General features: G+C 44.8%; 1 protein-coding gene across 1 annotated transcript in view; it reads right to left on the reverse strand.

Moving 5' to 3' along the window:
- The window catches only part of IPO11 (importin 11), a 677,548-nt gene that overhangs the window by 315,436 nt on the left and 349,994 nt on the right, over positions 1-12,118 (reverse strand). The gene's annotated exons all lie outside the window — the stretch shown is intronic.

Genomic DNA, 12,118 nt, shown 5'->3' on the forward strand with positions numbered 1-12,118 from the left:
TTGAAAAAGGTTGGGCTCAGGTAAATAGCATTGCACCCTGAACCCACCCACCCACTTGTGAGTTGTGACAATAGCGAATTAATATTCGCTATTGTCTTCCGGCTTCTCCTCCTGGCCAATCAGGACAGATTGGGTTGGCCGGGAGGAGAAGCTGAGGTATCCGTGGAGGGGTGAGTGCAGGCGGACCTGGGGGGTCTTACTAAGTTTGTGTTGTTTTTTTTTTTTACTTTTTACATGTTTTACAGTCATTAAATGTTTTGTTTTTTTTTTTTGTTTTTTTGGGGGGGGGGTCTTTGATGAGATATCAGAGGTCTAAACAGGCCCCCATATCTCTTTTTTTGAGACAGGAAAAGGGACTGAAGACAGTCCCTTTTCTCTGCAGCACTTTACTGTATAGAGATTCCATTCATTCCGAAAATGTCAGTCTGATACATTGTAACACTTACGGTTACAATATATCAGCTGTCAGTGGGCATATAGCAGTGATCAGTAGTGATCGCTGCATGTGTCCTCTCTTCTACAGGGGGGAGCTTAGTAAATACATGTTTACTAAAGCCCCCCAAGCCCCAGCTTCACCCCCACCTGCACCTCTCCCCCCCATCCCCCCCCTCCCGCTGCTATCCCCAGTCTGAGAGATCATAGGAGATCTGTGCAGGGAGAAGCTGCAGGCAGAGGGAGGGGATTGTGAGATGACGCTCAGAGCGGCCATGGATCGGGGGTGCAGGGGCAGTTGGGGGGGCGATCTGACTGGTGGGGGGACACATCTGCACCCCCCCCCCCCTCAAGGCCTATGCAGACCTGATGGCTGCAGAGATCCGGTTTGCAGGGGTGGTCGGATCGGGTGGAGGGGGGTAATCAATGCTGGGGGTGAAGAAGGGGTGTGAAGGGTATAGGAGAGGAGAGTGGGGGGCAGTTTTAGATGGAAGGGTGCAGCGGTGGTGGAAAGGCAGGGGACAGGGAGGCAGCAGCGTGGGTGGGGGGGGTTGTAATCCTCTGATTAGAGTTATAGTATTGTTCAGCAGAGTCTGCGGATCAATTCTGATAAAAGCTTAAGGTCACTGAAGTGACCAGAAGCTTATAGGCGAGGGAGAAATGAGGTTTGTACGCCGTACTGACCTGGTCACCTGTAGGCACTTCTGTATGTCCGTATGGCATACAGACCTGGCAGTGAAAGGGTTAAATGTTAAATTAATATTGAAATTACATATTGTTAATGATGTGTACTTCAGGTTCATCTGCCATAGTCTTCAAAATAGTTTTTGGTTGGTCTTTCCCACGTTATGACTCGTGTAACAAGTAGAAATCTGATCAGTTCCTGCCCTCCTTATCTGTGCTGGCCACTGCTGCTATGTAGGCGCCTGATGCATTATAATCTACCTATACATAATACATTGCATGGGTAACACCACTGCGATCTGACCTTTCTCAGTTCTCTATTTTTAGATTTGAGATATTCCAGCAACTATTCTTATTTAATAGGAAATGTAATCTCAGCTCATAAAAAGAAGAAAATGTACTGTACACAGCATGCCAGAGAGGCAGGATAATTTGTCAGTTCTAGGCTGGTAACTATCCTGCATGTAGACAAAATAACCCTTAATAGTTTTAATTCTCCCATTCATATAGAGTCAACACCTGCTGCAATGCTTTACTAAAGATGGAAAAACATAGCATTCTCTGCAGGAACTTACAATATGTCTCTCGACACACAATCAAGCAATAGGACTATTTTGGTCTGAATCTAGTTAACCTCCTTGAATATCTCGGAATAGTGTCCCATGCATACAAGTAGGCACACAAACTAACTGCTTTCCTGGTGAACACTACCCAGGCCAGAGAGATCCAAGCACCTACTCAAAATGCTGCCCTATGTATGACATCTTTGCTTTTAAATACTTCCCAGGACACCTGCATCACCCTGTTATCGTATATAGAGTATTTGCAAATTTAAATCATATACACTGGATTTCAACTTGGTACTTAGCATTTAGAAATGATGGTCTTCATACTTTGTGTACTTGGCTCCTTAACGACACTTTAGTTAAAAAAAACAAAAAAAAACCTGTGGATTTCGATGGATCTACACTACACCTCTATCCGGATTTCTCCTGCAACACATTATACATGAAACGGGTGGTCCGTCCGCTTTTGGATCTGATCCGTCACACTGGGGCTACTTACACCTGGGGCCATCCTTTCAGTGTCAAAGTGACCCGAGATGAGAATTACAAATTTGTTTTGTCAGATCACGATCAACTTCCTGCCTTTTTCATCTTCCTGCACAAGACCCTATCAGCATTCTGAACTGGCTAGACCCTCCAGAGGACCGTCAAAGACTGCCGGGCCCTCTCTCCACAACATTGCAGATGCCTGAGATCTGGATCTGCTTCTTCTGGTCCTAACACAAGGTGACCAATATCGCTGGAAGACTGATTCGGCTCTCCCATGTGAGCCCAACACTGGTTCTTTTTCTTTCTGTTTATTGTTTCACAGTGGGTTTGCATTTTTCAATCTGCAATTTTTAAGCTGGACCTTGGCCAGGTTATCCTTGGTACTGTTTATTCTAGATGCCTCCCTCCTATAAACTCATGCTGATCATACCATTTAGTTCACAGGGACTGTATAGATGTATGCTGAGATTAGGTGCTCTTCTACTGGGACCGGAGCACCTAACAGATATAGATAAGAGACTAATGCCCCGTACACACGGTCGGACTTTGTTCGGACATTCCGACAACAAAATCCTAGGATTTTTTCCGACGGATGTTGGCTCAAACTTGTCTTGCATACACACGGTCACACAAAGTTGTCGGAAAATCCGATCGTTCTAAACGCGGTGACGTAAAACATGTACGTCGGGACTATAAACGGGGCAGTGGCCAATAGCTTTCATCTCTTTATTTATTCTGAGCATGCGTGGCACTTTGTCCATCGGATTTGTGTACACACGATCGGAATTTCCGACAACGGATTTTGTTGTCGGAAAATTTTATATCCTGCTCTCAAACTTTGTGTGTCGGAAAATCCGATGGAAAATGTGTGATGGAGCCTACACACGGTCGGAATTTCCGACAACAAGGTCCTATCACACATTTTCCGTCGGAAAATCCGACCGTGTGTACGGGGCATAACAATACTGCTGCTCTTTATTAATGCTTGGGGGGCTTCATATGACACCCGACCATCCTGGCCCTACCCATATACTTTCACACACATTGGCTATACCGAGGCTGAAATGAATATTCTTTGAGCATCATTTCCTTTACAAACCTTCCCCGGTCATCTAATCCTTTGATACCTTCTGAGTCTCTTAACTGGGAAGTGACCTGAGCCGAATGAAACCCACCATTAAATCCCTGGGAAGTCCCTATAGCCAATGTGCCTTTCCGGTAACTCGGGCAGGTGGACCTGTTGACTGACCTGGAGCCCACCGGACTGCCTTTTTGCCTGTCCTGCGGCTTTTTCGTCTCCTCTCAGTCCAGGGCCTCACTGACCTTGTACCACAGAACTAGTTGACTTCTTTAATATCACCTCATATTTTGGAAATGCTTATAATGTACATTGCTTGTGATGCTAGGTGACTGCACATGGGCATTCAGGCGTTTTCTCCAACTGTGATTAAGGTAAATGCAGTGTTCTTTTGTTACTTAAAACCTTAGTTAATCAATATTCTATGATAGACGGGTGTGTTATGTATATGTTATAGATGCCTGCTATGTTGTCGGGATCACAACTCAGACTTCCTGACTCCGACCTAAATAGGTTTGGCACGATTTGTGCCTTACATTTGATTTCACGGAGTGTCTCGCTACTGCGGACACCTTAGTCTTTTTTGAGACACCTTTCCCAGGTGTCCTCTCTGTCCAGTCTTCTTCCAGCCTTCTTCCATTTTCAACTCCCTCCCCTCGCTCACATTTTCCTCTCCTGTACCCCCCCCCCCTTGGTTTTTCTATTTTTCTTTTCGCTCCACCATGGCCCATACGGTGATATCTCACCCTCGACTAAAACTGTGTTCATACCATTTAAATGGACTCAATTTACCCTCTAAGAGAGGACAGATCTTCTATCAAATGCATAAGATCCACTTTCAATCTGCCTTCACTCCTTCCTGTTCCAACAGATGGTTCCATAGTACCAATCCGTCCCAGAAAACGAAGGGAGAATCTATTGCATTTCACAAAACATCCCCATTGAATTGCTTGATCAACTCTCAGACCCTCAGGGAAGGTATGTCTTTGTGAAATTCTCGCTGTGGGGCGTTAAATTTACGGAAGCTAACATTTACCTACCAAATGTCAACCAAGTCCCATCAGCTTTGCAGTATCTGAAGATTCTTTCTGAGTTTATGGAGGGTAAGCTCATTCTGGGTGGAGATTTTAAAACCCCTCTGGAGCCACTACTGGACTCCTCCACCTCACGATCACATATTTCATTCCCCAAATTTAGGGCTTTGAAACGCGCACTTTAGGACTTGCATCTTGTAGACGTTTGGAGGGTACCGTGCCCCAAGTCTTGTGACTACACGCACTTCTCTCGGGTACATCAGACTTATAGTCGCATTGACTATCTCTTGAGTGACCACAGCTGTCTGGATTGGTCTCCTGAGTGCGGAATAGACTCTATGATCTGGTTGGACCACTCCCCTATATACTTGACATTCTCGCTCCCTTCCACACCGATGAAGGAGTGGACATGGTGCTTGCAAGACTCGTTGCTGGCAAATTCGGAATGCGTTACACGTATATCAGAGACAATCTCTAATGACGTGGCACATGATACCACGTCATTTCCCATCCAATGGGAGGCACTAAAGGCAGTGTTACATGGAACCTTTATTCAATTAGAAACTCGTCTGAAAAGGGAACGCTCGGCCGCTATAGTGGCTGCAATTCAAAAGCTCAGAAACTTAGAAACTGAGCATAAGCGGTCCCCAACAACAGAAATGCTCATGGAAGTTTCCAACACCCGATCACAACTCAGGGGACTGTATGACACCTCTGCGCGTACATTTGCGGACAAGCTCGCATTCCACCAATATAAATTGCAAGACAAATGTGGCAGATCACTGGCACGCTTCCTACACCCGAAAGTGTCCTCTACTTTCATCTCCCATATCCAGGGACCGCATGGAGAACCAATCTCCTCACCGTTTAAGATAGCGCAGGCGTTCAGGGATTTTTACCAATCCCCGTACAATATACCTGCGACTCAGTCACCAGTTTCCCCTCCTACTCCTCATGACAAGTTCTCTTATGTCATGGAAACTGCGCTCCCCACTTTGGATGAGGAGGCCGTTAACGAACTTGAAAAGCCTCTTACAGAAGATGAGGTTGCAAGAGCTATTACGGGTACACCATCTGGCAAGAGCCCAGGGCCGGACAGCTTTACTCCTAAGTTTTATAAACTATTTGCTCCCCTTCTTCATTAAAGTGTTCAACTCTGTGTCAGAGGGCTCGGTGTTCCCTCCACAAACACTCAAAGCTCATATATCTCTTATTCCAAAACAGGAGAAGAACCCGACTTTATGCACAAATTATAGGCCAATATCTCTGATCGGGGTTGATTTGAAGATCTTCGCTAAAGTGTTGGCCAACAGATTACAACCAATGTTGTCCAATTTTATCCACTTAGATCAGGTGGGATTTGTGAGTGGCGTGAAGCAAGGGCTAACACCCTGAAAACCCTTCTTTTAGCCGACTATGCCCGAACCTACGATATTCCTTTATGCCTTTTAAAGGGCGATGCAAAGAAAGCATTTGACTGATTGGATTGGCAATTTCTTCGAATGTCTTTGCAACAAATAGGATTGGGAGCTCACATGATCTCAAGGATAATGTTCCTCTACTCCTCTCCATCTGCTGGGATTAGACTGAATGGCTCTCTGTCCCCGGCATTCTCTATCCATAATGGGACACAACAAGGGTGCCCTCTGTCCCCCCTCCTATATGTTCTCACTATGAAACATTTAGCTATTGCTCTACAAAACAATCCCTCTGTGCAAGGAATAACGGTCGGGCCCACCCATACCAAACTTGCTCTATTCGCAGACAATCTGCTCCTATTTATGACACCCCCACATTCGTCCCTGCCCTCAGTGCTGCAGGAATTCCAGAAATTTGGGGCAGTCAGTAATTTCAAAGTGAACTACAGTAAGTTGGAAATTCTCAATATCTCTCTACCAAAGTCGGACCTACAAAGACTCTCGACTGCCTTTTCTTTTTTTTTTTTTTCCCAACAAAGTTTTTATTATGAATCAGATTACATACAAGTCATATTATTTGCACTTACTTATACATGTATACATTACAAGGTAATTGTACATGAAATAAAGATGGTTACATACATGAGTGGTCTGTCTTGCGTTACTTCTGATGTTCTCTATTAATATTATCATTCAATGCAGGATATGATTATAGTGCTTTTATTGAGGAGAGATATTTTTCTGGTGTGAAAGCAATTTACAGTGATTATGAGCAAGTTTCCGAGTCCTGTAGCCATCGATCCCATATTCTGTTGTATTTGGCTGGGCACCCTCTATTTATGTATATCACCCTTTTATATGGGAGTGTCCCATTTACTTCTGCTTTCCACTCTTTAATCTCGGGTGGTAAGGGACGCATCCACTTCCTAGCTATTATCTTTCTACATGAGAACAGGGTCTCCTGCAGAAATACCTTGGTGTATTTTTCCAGTGGGTTCGGAAATATACCTAACAGGCATTGTTTGGGGTCCAGTGTCACAGGAGAACCCATATTGTCGTGGAGGAAGGTCACTATCTGTTTCCATAGGCCCTGTATCTGTGGGCATGACCAGAGGAGATGGTAGAATGAACACTCTGAGGACTTACACATTGGACATATAGTTGAGTAGTTGTGTTTGTATCTGGCTACCCTATGCGGGGTTAGGTATGTGCGGTGTATTATATATAAGTGTGTCAACCTGTCTGACAGCTTGGGAGACACTTCTTTACATGTGTCCAGTGCTTCTTCCCATTCCTCATCCTCTAGGTTACCCAGATCCCTTTCCCAGCGAGATTTGAGGCCGTATGCTATTTTTGTGGCTATTGGGATAATGAGCATGTTGTAGAAAGAGGAGATTAATTTTTTTGGGTCTGTATCTTTTATGATTGCTATTAGAGGATTGGGAGCTGATTGTGATGGGGGTTGTGGAAATTGTGCCTGCATTGCGTGTCTCAATTGGAGGAATCTGAATATCATATTGTTGGTCAGATGGAATTCTTCTTTGAGGGTGTAAAAACTTTTAAGGGTTCCGTTTGACCAAACATGGTGTAAATAGATTATACCCCTCTCCATCCAAGGTCCCCAGTCATGGATGCCGTGTAGCTCTGGTAAGTCTCTGTTACACCATAAGGGGGTGAAGTCATTGTGTCTGGGTATATTGAGTTTGTTGTTTGCGAGTTCCCAAATGCGTCTGTACTGGTACAGCAGGGATGTTCTGTGTGTGTTGCCTTCGTTAGTCCTAGTGCCCATGGTGATAGCATATATAGAATCTGAGATTCCTTGGGCCCATTGTGGGCACAGTAGCATCCGGAATCTTTCACTGTCCACCTTATCTATATGGTAAAGTTGGGAGAGTTGGGACGCAATATAGTAGTGATTAAGGTCTGGGAGTGCTGTACCTCCCATGTCTGTTGGGTTTTTGAGGGTTTGCCATGCGATCTTGTGTCTATTTTTCCCCCACACAAAGGGTTTGAGAAGGGACTCCATTATTTTAAAGTGTTTTAAAGGTATGTATATTGGGGCATGCCAGAGTATGTATAATATTTTAGGGAGTAGTATCATTTTTATGAGGTTGATGCGGCCCCATACTCCTAGGGGTAGCCTAGTCCACGATTGCGTTTTAGTTTTAATAAGGGAATATAATGGTTTAATATTGAGTGTTATATAGTCTGCTGGATTTTTGGAGGTATTTATTCCTAAGTATTTAATTGTGTCTACTCTTTGTAATGGTAGGGTGGCTTGGAATTCCGTGAGTGGGAAGGTGTCTATTGGTAAAACTTGGGACTTCCCCCAATTTATTTTGAGGCCCGAAAATCTCCCGAAACGCTCAATTGTCTGGAGCGCCCGGTGGAGGGAAGGACCTGTGTCCGCCAGATATAGTAATGTGTCATCGGCGTACATGCTGATTTTTTCTGTAAGGGTTCCGGTTTTTAATCCTATAATCTCTGGGTCTGTCCGAACAGAGATAGCCAATGGTTCCGCAGCCAGAGCATACAGTAGTGGGGACAATGGGCAGCCTTGTCTTGTGCCTCTATGGAGGTCGAACTTCTGAGACGGCCATCCATTCGCCACCACTCTGGCCGTAGGGTCCTGGTATAGTAATCGTACCCATTGAATGAAGTTCGGACCAAAGCCATATCGTTCGAGACAGCACCAGAGATATTCCCACTCAATTGAATCGAAAGCCTTGGCTGTATCAAGGGTGACTATCACCCTTGTGCCTACATTCTCATGTGTAGCCTGCATGTTTATAAATAATTTTCGTAGGTTAAAGGAAGTATTGCGTCCCGGCATAAAACCTGCCTGATCAGCATGTATAAGATTGAGTATCACTTGATTGAGTCGCATTGCTAGGATTTTGGCCAGTATCTTGATATCAGTCTGTAGTAATGAGATAGGGCGGTAGGATTCCGGGTGACCCAGGTCCTTGCCCGGTTTAGGTATTAAGACTATTGTGGCTTCACCCATAGAGGCTGGGAGGGTGAATTGTTTAAACATAACATTGTAGAGGGTTAGCAATTTGGGGGTAAGTATTTCATTATAATGTGAGTAAAATTCTATGGGTAACCCATCTGAGCCAGGGGATTTAGATTTGGCGAAACTCGCAATTGCAGTGTCTATTTCTTCCCCAGTGAGAGGGGCCTCTAGAAGTTCCCTTTGTTCATTCGTAAGTTGAGGGAATGCTACTCCTTCCAGAAAGGAAGTCATATCGTCTGATCCCACTTGGGTCCTAGAATTATATAAGTCCATAAAGAACTCTCTAAACTTAGATGCTACAGCAGGAGGATCAGTGATTTTTTGCCCCTCCGGGCCCTGCAGTGCAATTACCACCGGGGGCTTATCCTCATTTCGAGCTAGAAACGCCAGAAGTTTTCCAGCTCTCTCTCCCTGCTCAAAATACTTCTGCTTGGCAAAAAATATTTTCTGTCTTGCTTTTTCGTATTGGAGTTGGTTTATGATCCTGGATTGTAGTTTTAAGTGGGAGGCATTAGCTTGGGATGGGTCAGTTTGATATGTGTGTTCTGTGCGTAAGAATTCAGTCTCCGCCTTTTCATAGGTGTCCAATGAGTTTGTTTTGATCCTGTTAATGCGATTTGTTAGGGTGGCCCTGGCGTGTATTTTGAAGGTCTCCCACACTATCAGAAAAGAAGCAGAGTTTGTGTTTTCTCGGAAAAAGGACTCCCATTCGGCTGACAAGTCATCATCTTCTGGCAACAGTGTCAGCCAGAACGGATTAAGGCGCCATGAAGTTGGTGGTTTATCTATGTGGAAGGTGAGGGTGATCCAGTATGGAGCATGATCCGAGAGCAGTCTAGGACCAAACACTGTCTCAAGGAGACGTGCTGACAGATTTTGGGATATGAAAATGAAGTCAATTCTTGACATAGTGTTATGTGTTGCTGAAAAGCAGGAGTATTTACGCGTGTGGGGGTGTTTATGCCTCCAGGTGTCTATCAGGTGAAAGGGTGAGAAAAGCCTGGCAAGTTTAGTATCCCTGAGAGGGTTTGTAGCAAGTGGAGTTGGTCTCAGTCTGTCTAGTTCTTCATTAAGTGTATTATTAAAATCTCCCATCCATATTGTTTGAGCTGTTGGGTATTTTGCTATAAAGGAAATTCCCTCTAGTAGTATGGAGATGGAAAACGGGGGAGGGACATAAACAGCCAGGATCAAGAAGGGTTCCCCGTGTATTTTAGAGGATATAAATATATATCTACCTTGTGGGTCAGTGTGTAGTTCGCATAATTCGAAGTTCACCGTTTTTGCAATAAGTACCGAGACACCTCTTGAGTGTGTTGTATAGGTCGAGTGGAACGCCCAACCCACCCATGGACGACGGAGTGTCATCTGAAGTCTACCTTCTATGTGGGTCTCGACCAGGGCCACCACATCCGCTCTTTGTTTTTTAAGAAATGCTAGAGCTGCCGCCCGCTTAATTTTGTCCCGCAGTCCCCTCACATTCCATGTAAGGAACTTCAATGACAGTCTGGGCATTGTTATTTGTGACTATATATTAGTGTACTAATGTAGCCCTCGGTCCCCCCATGGTGGGGTGATGTAGAGCGGTTAAAGAGAAGAGATGGATGATATAACATACCGCGTCTGTCAAGTAGGCACCTGATAGGTCCAAGACATGTTAGTGTTGCAGACGCAGCAGTTATAGTGTACACAGTTAAGTTCAATTTTTCAGCTTCTCTCCCTCGCTCCCCCCTTCCAGCAGTATCTCCCACCTCGCCAATGTCAGCCTGCATCAGTAACAGAGTTTTCTTTATGCTTTTGCATCCGGTAGCATAATAAGAGAAGAAGTAAGAAGAGGGCAATAAATAAAATGGGATGGACTCCTGTGCACCCAAACTGAGGTTCTCCTTTCTAAGAAGGAACAAAACAGAAAGTATCAGGCTCCCAATACATCCGTAATATAACATGCTATGGGTAACCAGTGAACACCGGATAGACGTAGGATATAGCATTGTCATACACAAGTAAACCGAAGCAGGCGTAGTTGAATCCAACTTTTTAGTTCCCCCCCCCTCTCCCCCCTCCCTAAGACATATTCTCTCCAATTGGCTTCGGTGTGTGTGCATGACAATACCTTCCCTGTGGATCTGGACTTGACTCTGTATTGAGGGGTAACGTATTGATATAGTAACGGGAATTGTGATAGGATATGTTTTTGTGGTCTCAATCTACACCCCTCTCTCCTTAATAGGAACAAATTAAGAGGGGTCAGATTCTTTCTGGTCATATAATGTAACTCACTGCATGTAGCACCCAACCACCGGTGAAACACAGGGCACACCAGTGCTGTACACTTAAACATTAAAACACATACATTGAAATTCAACTTGTAAGTTTCCCCTCCCCCCTCCCTGCTTTGCATCTTCCCCAACTGATGCTAGCATTCACCCATAACAAAACTTTCTTTGCAGTCTCGGTCTTGACGGCATATTGAAAGAAAAAATAATGAAAATAAAGTATAAGAAGTAGGATAAGTGTCTGTGCACTTCTAATCTTCTCTTTCCATAGAAGAAAAAACACAAAGAGGGCTAGTCTCTTTTCACTCAGGTGTATAGCTGGAGATTGCACATTATCAGGGTTGGTGGCGTTATGGTGGATTCTTCTTAGGCCGACAATTCCAGACTTGCAAGGGGGCAGAGTACGCTGCACTCTGCTTGTGGATTGCAGGACTGTAATGGTCCAGAGCCCCTTTGAGGTGTAAAAGGTAATGAGTGTAGTTCGAACACTTAGGGAGTTGACCCGGGAAAGTTCCAACATTATATATCAGCAGTGATCCGCAGAATATATACTGGATCGAAGTCCACTTCAGGGGAGTACGTGTAGATATTTGTGTAGACACTGTGTCCCTCTACCCCTTAGGTTATCTTCACAATAATAACAACTGGTGAAGTGAATGGGGGTGAGTGTTCAGTGTGGGAGGTTGATATTGAGTTGCTGTTGCATCTATTGCAGGGGTGTGTGTGTGGAAGATTAACGTATGATTACATACTCACAGACACCTTAATCCGCCTTTTCTAAGTTGTTTCTGCGTTCTAACCAGGCCATCAGTTCAGCAGGATCTTCAAAGAAGGAAGCACGACCGTCATGTTCCACCCGGAGACGCGCTGGAAACAGCATGGCATATTTCATGTTGAGGTTTCTGAGCTTGCGCTTGGCTTCCATAAAATTTTGTCTGCGTCGCTGCACCTCCGCCGAAAAGTCAGGGAATACCGCCACTTTTACATTGCCTAGGGGGATGTTACCTCTTTCCCTTGCAAGTCGTAGGGCTGCGTCTCTATCTCTGTAGTTGAGCATTTTGGCTATAAAAGTACGTGGCGGGGCTCCCTGTGGTGGCGGTCTGGCGGGCATACGATGGGCTCTTT

The sequence above is a fragment of the Aquarana catesbeiana genome, linkage group LG01, assembly GCF_042186555.1.
Source record: "Aquarana catesbeiana isolate 2022-GZ linkage group LG01, ASM4218655v1, whole genome shotgun sequence".
NCBI lineage: Eukaryota > Metazoa > Chordata > Amphibia > Anura > Ranidae > Aquarana > Aquarana catesbeiana.